The 9,735-nt window shown below is 30.5% G+C and overlaps 1 long non-coding RNA gene across 1 annotated transcript in view; it reads left to right on the plus strand.

Moving 5' to 3' along the window:
* Window positions 1–9,414, plus strand: part of LOC142327070 (uncharacterized) — a 35,003-nt gene extending 25,589 nt beyond the window's left edge. The window contains exon 2 of the long non-coding RNA XR_012756901.1: window positions 4,009–9,414. This is a non-coding gene — a long non-coding RNA (uncharacterized LOC142327070). The remainder of the gene's footprint in view (window positions 1–4,008) is intronic.
* The last annotated feature ends 321 nt before the right edge of the window (window positions 9,415–9,735 follow it).

Consider the following 9,735-nt stretch of genomic DNA (forward strand, 5'->3'; position numbering starts at 1 on the left):
ATGAGTCAAGATGCATAAGAATAAAATAATTAAAACTGAAGGAACAAAGTGCATAAAGTTTGCAGTTGCACTAATTGGAGGCAATGGTTTTTAATTTCAAACTGGGGCTTTGCCATTCTAATAATTATAACACTAATAATTATACATTGTTGTGACAATGCATCTATTAGTGGCATATAGTATCAATATTCCAACAGGAACTATGAAATATGTTAAGTCACACTATACCTCATACAGAGGCCAAAGTTTTTTTTTTGCTTATGTGGGCATTGACTTCTAAGTCATTAGCCTTTGTCACATTCTTTAAAATAGAATTTAAATCACAACCAGGTTTGTCAGACAAGTTAAGGGTGTAAAGGACCCTTATATTTTATATAAAAACACAAAAATAACAGAAATTAGGGTGTAAAGGGTGCAAACACTTATATAAAACTCAAAAAATCAAATTAGAAACATTAAAAAACTCATTAAAAATAAATTAAAAAGTAGAGGTCTTTATTACCGTGATGACTAAATGAAATTCATGTTCGTACAAAAAAAACTACTTTATACAGAAAATTCTTAAGCAAACATAAGTTGTACTGACGTAGAAACTTGTTAATTGTCTGCTGGTATATAGATAAGTCAAATCAAATGGTAAATCTTCTTTACCATTTTCTAAATCAGCAGCAATATTATTTGTTAGATCATACCTCTTTCTGAGGTCCTCATATATAATACACTCTTTGAGTTGATGCTTGACTTAAGCTGTTCATTACACATACTGCACATTGGTCTTCCTTCGTCAGTTAAGAAATTTGAATTTGTTATTCATGTATAACTGATTCTGAGTGTGGTCACCGCCCCTTGTTTTGGGCAAGTCAGTTTCATGGTACACTGCCATTTACATGGAGAAGTTTTAATTTCATTTAATTTCCTATTTAACCTTCTTCACTCATTATTCCACATGTTTCTGATAAGGTTGGTTAAATGATTTTTAATATTTGCCACACATACTGAAATTATATCCATATTATCACAAACTGTTGGTATTCTGGCAGCTTCGTCTGCACTTTTGTTTTCTGGGATACCAGTATGCCCTGGAGTCTTTACAAATACACATTGCTATCCTCATTGATTTGAAACATACAGAATGGACAGAGTGATTGCAATAAGGACATTCTTAATGTTCTTGTTCCGAATAGCAGTTAGTGTGGTTAACAAGTCAAAAGATATGAGCATCATAGTGTAGGGAAGAACTTTTATAGCAATGAGTTCTGCTGCTTAAACTCTTGTCATATCTTGTAGTTTCCATGAAAGGGCTTCTGTATTTATATGTATGGAGCATCCAACACTGTGTTTGGTTTTAGAACCATCAGTATAAATTTTTATGTATCCTTCATGGCTATCGATGGTTTATGTAAATTCCTGTTGGATGATTACTTCTGGTTTCTCTTTTATTTTTCCATAAAAGTCATTTTTATTTTTCTGCTCATAAAAGCTATGGTGGTATTTATCTTGTAGAAATTACTAATGTGTTCGATGAAGCAATTCCATAATTCCCTGTTAATTCATGATATCATATTCCGATTGGTCTGGAATAGGAAGCACAAGATTCATATAATGTAGCCAAAGAATGATTGTTAAATATTTTTTTGTTTATTTATATGGATAGGATAGGTCCCCATATGTTGGCTGCTTATCTCTCTCTTCTATAATGTAATGAAATTATGCCAGCTTCCGACAGTAAATTAGTCACAGGGGTTGTACAGAAAGCTCCTGTGGCATATCTGATTCTGCTCTTATGTATTACATCTGGTGAATTTCTTGCTTATGAATATACAGTGCATTCATAATTGAGCTTCGACTGAACCAATGCTTTGTACAATTGCAGTAATATTTATTTATCTGAGCCCCGACTGATGTCTTATAAGCATTTAATAATGTTTAGGGCTTTCTTGCATGTTATGCTCAAGTCCTGTATATGTGGTACTGTCAGAAACCTGCTTGATGTGACAATAAAAGATTTTCTCATTACAAAATCCAAATGATTATTACTCATTTTTTCAAGTAACACGTGTCTAGGAAATAGGGCGGTAACTATTGAGATCTGTCAGATCTTTTATCTTTTTTTTGGAATTGGAACAATATGTGCTTTCTTCCACTGCCGCAAATACATTTCATCCAGCCATATCTGATTATATACTTATAAAAAAATTTATCATAGTTGGCTATTTTACTGACTTTTTCAAAATGATTGGCTAGTAACTCAGAAATTTTGTTTGGAGTATCTGTAAGTTCATCTTCATATTGAGGCAAGTTATGGGAGTAAAGTTTGTACGTCAACAAAGTGAGCCTATTCTTTTTTTTAATGTTTGATGCAGTTGTGTTTCTATTAATGAATGACACGTATTGTTACTAGGATCGTTTTTTAGAATCTGTTATAAATACATTGGCATAAACCACCTTTTTTTTTAAAAAACCACCTCAGATTTGTTGTTATAATGCCCACAAAACGCCATGATGGCCTGATGGGTACACCCACAAAGGGCTGATGATCTCATCTCTTGATGAGATAATCTCAGATGTACAACTTCAAACAATAACTTTTTTCTAGCGATAAAGAAAGTACTTAACCTCGAAAAATTACCATCTCCTCTCTTTAATACCAGATACTTTGATTTAGGTAATTGTTCCAGAAAACAGCTCTCTTCACCTAACCGTATTCTTCCTAACTCCTGACTTTCTCAGTTTCGCATCAGGCTACACGGCTGAGTCAAGGCAAGGTAAGGGTGTTAATGTGAACCCCCTTGTCATATTTTGTTGTTGCTCAATTTACAAGAAAATTTGATCCCTTCTGCAGCCAGCTAGCTGCCGGGGTATACCCTCACTGCTGGGCTACCAGTTCAGTATTCCGGTGGAACGGGGAAAGAGCGGTAAATGGTGGATATGCAATCTCTGCGCTGACTCCAGGCCCCTACACACCGAAGCTTTCAGGGCTCCCATTGTATCGACATACATGGGCCATCATAGCTACACGTGGACAGAGGAACACCCGTTACATCTGCAATCACTTCGACCCTGGCCGCTACATCGCTAGTTCTAAAGACGGTGTAAGTCAGTTTCCTAATCGTTTTAAAATTTTCATGTGTTAAAACCACAACTAGCACCAGTTTGTATTTTGTTTGTAATTAAAGCTAAAATTTTAATAGATGTCACTCACATCAGTTCTCAAAATTAAATTCTCTACAAAGTTACTAAAATTATTAATCTCTACAAAATAACTATAAATGTTTGTTAATAAACTAATAAAACAAAGTTATCTTATTCCAAACCTAAAAAAGTGTATTTTCCGACAAAACCTTTTCGTGTTTTACTCGGTTTTTCTTAAAACCTACTTGATATATAGGGAGCTGGGTTAGTTTTATTCAGTTTCTTAGATCAAAAACCGTAAGGAAGCACCAAATTTACCCTACGATTTTTACCCCAAGAATTTTGGTACGGTTTAATTTGAAAGTGGGAAAAGAAAGCAGGACAAAATGTTTCGCTAGCCGAAAATCACTAACTATCCGTTTTCTGAACTACGTTTATATGAACCGTTTTCTTATTTTTGGCTATAGAATCATCTACCGAGAGATGCGGTGCAATTTGGAATCGAGCATTTATTTTGTTGAATACTCTTTCCGTAGTTTACACTCTAGTATGTATTGTATAATTTTGTTATTCAATTTTTATTTCAGTTTACCTTAAGCTCTGTTGTTTTCATTTTTTATTATTGTTGATGTCTGAACATTTGAGGGTGTTATTTTGTCAACTTCTCAGACAGCGATTTGGACCGTGAAAATTGTTTGCACGATCATATTTTTTTTTGGTTATGTTCCAGCTACTTAAAAATATTTTATTATAATTATTAAAAGTATTTTTAGATTTTGTATATTAGATTTGTTATTGTTATTTTTATTAATAATGTTATTATTTTCTTTGTGCAACGTTTTAAGTTTTAAATTCTTCTGTTGCATGTTTTCCCAGTTTAGGGCAGTCCAGCTTCCAAGAATTTAATCTTCAGCAAAAGAATGTGGATAGCTAAAAGGGGAGATGTCGAGGTCATCAGAATTATTACTTAGTTAATATTAATCTACAGTTGCTTTGATATGCATTTGTTTTGTGCACATGGTTAAGGTTATTCTCTATGAACATGGATTTGTGATTGAATGTATAATAGATTGGCTCCTATCCATTAGTTAAATATCCATTACTAAATATCCATTTAATAATGGATTGGTTCCTATGAATAGCTTTCCAGTGTTCATTGTATGTTTGAACATCATTTTTACAGACATAAAACATTATGTGGTTAAAGAAGTTCAGTAAGTTAAGTTTATATTCCAGAGGTTTGTGTGTTTGTTTGGCAATTATATTTTATATATATAACCTAATTTAAATAACCTAATTATGATATTTAAAAAAAATAGGGGTTAATAAAATAGAATGTGCGGCGTAAAATTGTAAAAAAAACCTATAAAAATTTCTAAAAGATGTTAAAAAGGTTTCACAAATATTTAAAAGTATAATCAATAATACTGATCATATTAGAGGTAATAAACACATAATTTCAAATATAAATAACACAAAAGAAAGTAATGATAGATTTAATTCTCTTACTCTAAAGAAAATAATATAATATGGCCAAAAATACAATCAGTGAATAAAGTTTGAATTCACTATGATTTTGTTATTGAAATAGTACATAATGAAAACTTTTCAAATTCGGATTTAAAAATTTATTCAAATTAAAATACCAATAACAATAGTTCCATTCTCTGTATCAGATTATAATACCAGCAGTATGAACTCATTTATATCAGGTACTGAGAGGATGAACATAACTGTCTATATTTTAATTATTTAAGATATGTTTTTTAATCATAAAGTAATAGTATGAGTTTTGCACCTTATTTGGTATCCCACCAAATATTGTTAATATGATTAACAATATACGGATAAAAAAATTAAACTGATAGTAAGAAAACAATCCATCACAGATCAAGGTATAGAATAGGATTTTGTCAGACTGTTACAAACACACCATTACTGGGTTGAAATGAATTAAAACTGTATTGTTTAAGCCTTTTTCCCTGTAAAGAGCCTGGAAATGGTTCTGGTATTACAAGGGATGATCAGGAAGTGAGTTACACCCCCTCTATGAAACAAACACATATTTATAAGACAATTTAAACCTACATATTTTTTGATATAATCACCAAGTTTTTCTAAACACTTTTTATACTTTTGTGACAAGTTTTTCAATTCTACTTTAATAAAAATTTCATCCAATTTCCTTCAACCATTTAAGTACTGCTTCTTTCAGTTCATCATCATTAGGGAATCGCTTCCCTCCCAGATCTCACTTGAAAGGACCAAACCGGTGGTAGTTGCAAGTTGCTAGGTCAGGACTGTAAGACGGATTAGACTGCACTTCCCACTTGAATTTTTGCAGTAACTCTTGTGTCACATAAGCTGAAAGAGGAGTAGCATTGTTGTGAGGAAAACCGATCTTCTCACAACTCAATTTTCCAAGTCTTTAATGGCTTTACGCAATCTTTTTAAAGGCTCACAGTAAGATTTGACATTGATTGTTGTTCCTTGGGGCATAAATTTACTTTAAATAACTCCCTCAGCATAACCTTTCTAACATGTGGGAATGTTTTCACTTTTTTTGGCTGAGGTGAATTTTTGTGTCTTCATTCATGTGATGCTTGTTTAATCTCAGGAGTGTAATGAAGCATCCAGCTCCATCATCCCCTGTGATGATTTGTTTAAAAAATTGTGGACCAGTCCTGAAATAACGTTGAAGAAAAGAAAAAGCAGACGTAAAACTTTGACGTTTGTGGTTGCCGATCAACAGATGTGGCACCATCGTGCACACATCTTATGGTAATCAAGCTGATTGTGAATAATTGCAAACACACTACCATAACTGATATTAAGTTCACTTACAATTTTAATGTGCCTATTACTCAAGATAGTTCATTCATGCGTTCAGTGTTTCCTGTCGTGTTTGCAGTTGTTTACCCAGCATGCAGTTCGTCAATCACATTTGTTCTTCCGTTTCTGAAAAGTGGCACCATTTTGTGATCATGGGACGTGACATTACATTCTCACTGTATATCTCAGTAATTTTTTGCTCACAATTCTCTTTGATCGTTATTTTTTTTGGTAGCACTGTTAAGTATGTCTTATGAAAATTTGGACATGATCTCATAAGCTTTTCTATTAGAACTTTGCCCAAAAATCCTTTACAATACAACACAGTATCACATTTTTAAATATAATAATGTGAGTAATTGCATTTCCAAACTGTACATTTTGGAAACTAGTTTTTAATTTGAAAGATTATATTGAGTAACCAATATAAAACAAGAATTTAAAAAGTAATAGAAATACCAGTTACAAAAAGTGATAACTAAATAGCATAATTTTTCAGAACTTACTGCCTTTACATTAAATCTGATTAATTTTTTTATGTTGTTTTATATCAGTGCTAAATGACTCATCTATAAATTTGGAATACTTTCCTGATTGATTTATTGCTTATTTTACTGATCACACGTACTGGAAGTCAAGTAAAACGTTTGAAGGTGATTCTCTCTTAGCTATGAGTTTGTCTGATGTTTCACGGTCCTGATTCTGAGTGTTTTGCTGACTGTGACCGTTCAGAAATCCGCTTGAAGGATAATATCAGTATGCCGTTCAAGTCCTCAAACAAATCCTGATTGTATTTAACATTATATCACACTCTATATAATCACATATATATATATATATATATATCACTATATAACACATTATATCACTGTAGTCTATTTAATACTTCTCAGTCTATGTGATTCATATTTATAAATTTATAAATTCATATTTATAAATTTAAAACCGGAATATATGTAGTCACAATAAATATTTTACAATCACATAAATTTAATATTTTATTGAGACATTTTGAAGCAAAAATAGTAGCAAAAAATAATAGGTACACTAGAATTCATCTTCCAACAAAATAGGAAGCTCCTCAGTACAGGCAACAGAATTGTTTTTGTTAATGGGTATACTATCTGTGTGATAAGGAACATTAAATCTACCCCTCAAACATAATTTATATTAAAACTTTTACCCACATTTAGCTGGTCGTAGGTAAAATTTGAATTGAATATAATTAATTATCTCTGGTATATACGTAAATGTCTCTGATTAGGTCAGTTGGAATCTTTATCAATTTTAGTTGTTCAAGTTACCAATTTTATGTTCATGGAGATTGTTCTTTTGTATTATTTATGTACATCAGGTACATCTATGTTATTATAAAAAATCATACTCTTTATTTGTCCAGAGCAGCAGGTGAGGTAGTGGGATGTAAGTGATTCTGAAATCCTTAATATTTCAATTAAAATAAAACTGAAAAAATATATTTATTTTTCTCATATTATGAAACAACTGATATTACATAAAACAATTTAATAATCAGTTGAAAATATTATCACATAAGAAAAACATACTGTTGTTTGATATAAGGAATAAATATCAACAGAACCAAAAATTACCCCAAAAATATATATCTCACAACAACCACTATACATATTCTAATCAAATTGAATGGACTGGTGATATGTATTCAGTTATTGAATTGAGTTGAGTTGGGTTTATAATGATAAACTGCACTACAATTCCTGCACACAAACTAGCTGGACATATAGGGGGAAATGTATTAAATATAAACTCAACAGCTTTAAGAACACAGAGCAACTAATAACAGAATCAAGGTGATGTACAAGCCATATAACTCTATTATGTGGTTAACACATAATCTCTACTGATGAATCCCTAGCGTTACATGATGCAAAATATATATGTACTAAATTATTTTTTTTATGGTTTATTATTTTATGTTTATGGTATAATTATTTTTATGTGCTCTGAAGTGAAATATAAAAATCTCACCAACATAACAATAGAATTTATAGGCCTTATGCAAGCTCTTGCAGATCAAAACAATTTACAAATAAAAAATAAATACAACCAATCAGTCCTACAAATGAATAGTTTTATTAATTTCTAACTTCAACTAATTACTTACCACCCAACTTAAATTACACGATTTAAAACACAATGAATCATTAAACGTTTTAGAACTCATATAAACAACAAAAATCTTTCATAATGGGTAGACGATCTATCCACATACAACTTAGAATCACAACATACCTGTTCCTCCTTTTCCTGTTTAGCCTCCAGAACCACCGTAAGGTATTACACTTCAGAGGATGAATGAGGATAATATGTATGAATGTAAATGAAGTCTGTTCTTGTACAGTCTCAGGTTGACCATTCCTGAGATGTGTGGTTAATTGAAACCCATCCCATAGAAAACTGGTATCCACCATCTAGTATTTAAATCCATATAAAAATGAAATCATTTAAATCAGCTGATTTGCAATGATGAGTTCATCACTAGACCAACCTGGTGGGTTGTACCTCCTGTATCTCCTTAGGATAAACATATAAGTTTTTTAGCAACATGTATAATTTAATACAAAATCCTATGTCACCAGTTATTTGTATGATCAATTAATTATACAACTCCATCCTTGTAATCGCTTAGAAGTTATACACAAATAAAGAAAAATACAAAATTTATTACAGCCATGAATAGACTTTAAATATTCACTTTTGAAAGAAGGGTGCAATATTTTAATTTCTTTTTTGAAGATGTTTGATCATTACAATTGAATATTGACTTCCAGCAAGATCCATTCCTTATGTTTTGTTTTGACAAATAATGATCATGTTCTTCGATTGTCTTATGTCTCAAATTAGATTATATTTTTTAATATCTAGTTTTCATAATGTGAATATATAATTCTCTTTTTTTCTTGGTTGTAAACTTTATTTAACAAAAATACTTACTAAGAAATATTATTTAACTTAAAATTGTATCAAAAATTTGCATTGATTTTTATGATAAATATAATAAATGATATTTTTAGAGTTTACACATTACAGGTTGAACAGGTCTAGGCTTTTTAATTTTTTTTTTTTATTTCAGTCAATTACACTTAATTTTTATTGCTAATGTAATTTTCATTAAATACTGGAAAGCTGTAGTTACTGGCAACAGTATCCTGAATACTACCAACATATTTATAATGCTCACCAAAACATACTAAAAACACTTGGCATTATATTTTATAAATAGGAGGTATATTGCAAAATATGACTGATATATTTATGTCATTAATTTTTTTTTATTTCAATTGAAAGTTATCTGATGAAAAATATAATAATTTTGTCTTAGGTTGTTCAGCACTCTGTAAATAAAGTAATAAATTAACTATAAATTACCAATATTATGTAATAATAAATGTATTTATTTTTATATCACAAGGATATTGTTTTTTATTCCTTTTTAAATTACTCTTTTTAATTTTTATATTCATAAAGAGGAGAAAATGGGATGGTGTTTGTAAATTATGTGTACATGCTGTTATTATTTTCATTATAGTAAGTGAATATGGAAAATTCAATTATAATTAATATAATATGCTTTTCATGCATCAATATTTTTTTTTATCACTTAAATGTTACAATAAAATGTAATTTTTAGTCTGTCACTTTTGATAATCTTCTAGGACAGAAATACAAAGGTAATAGTTTAATCTGTTATTGTACAATATTAACTTATTATTCTTTTTAGTTACTATTTTA

Source organism: Lycorma delicatula, chromosome 6 (assembly GCF_047948215.1).
Source record: "Lycorma delicatula isolate Av1 chromosome 6, ASM4794821v1, whole genome shotgun sequence".
Taxonomy (NCBI): Eukaryota; Metazoa; Arthropoda; class Insecta; order Hemiptera; family Fulgoridae; genus Lycorma; species Lycorma delicatula.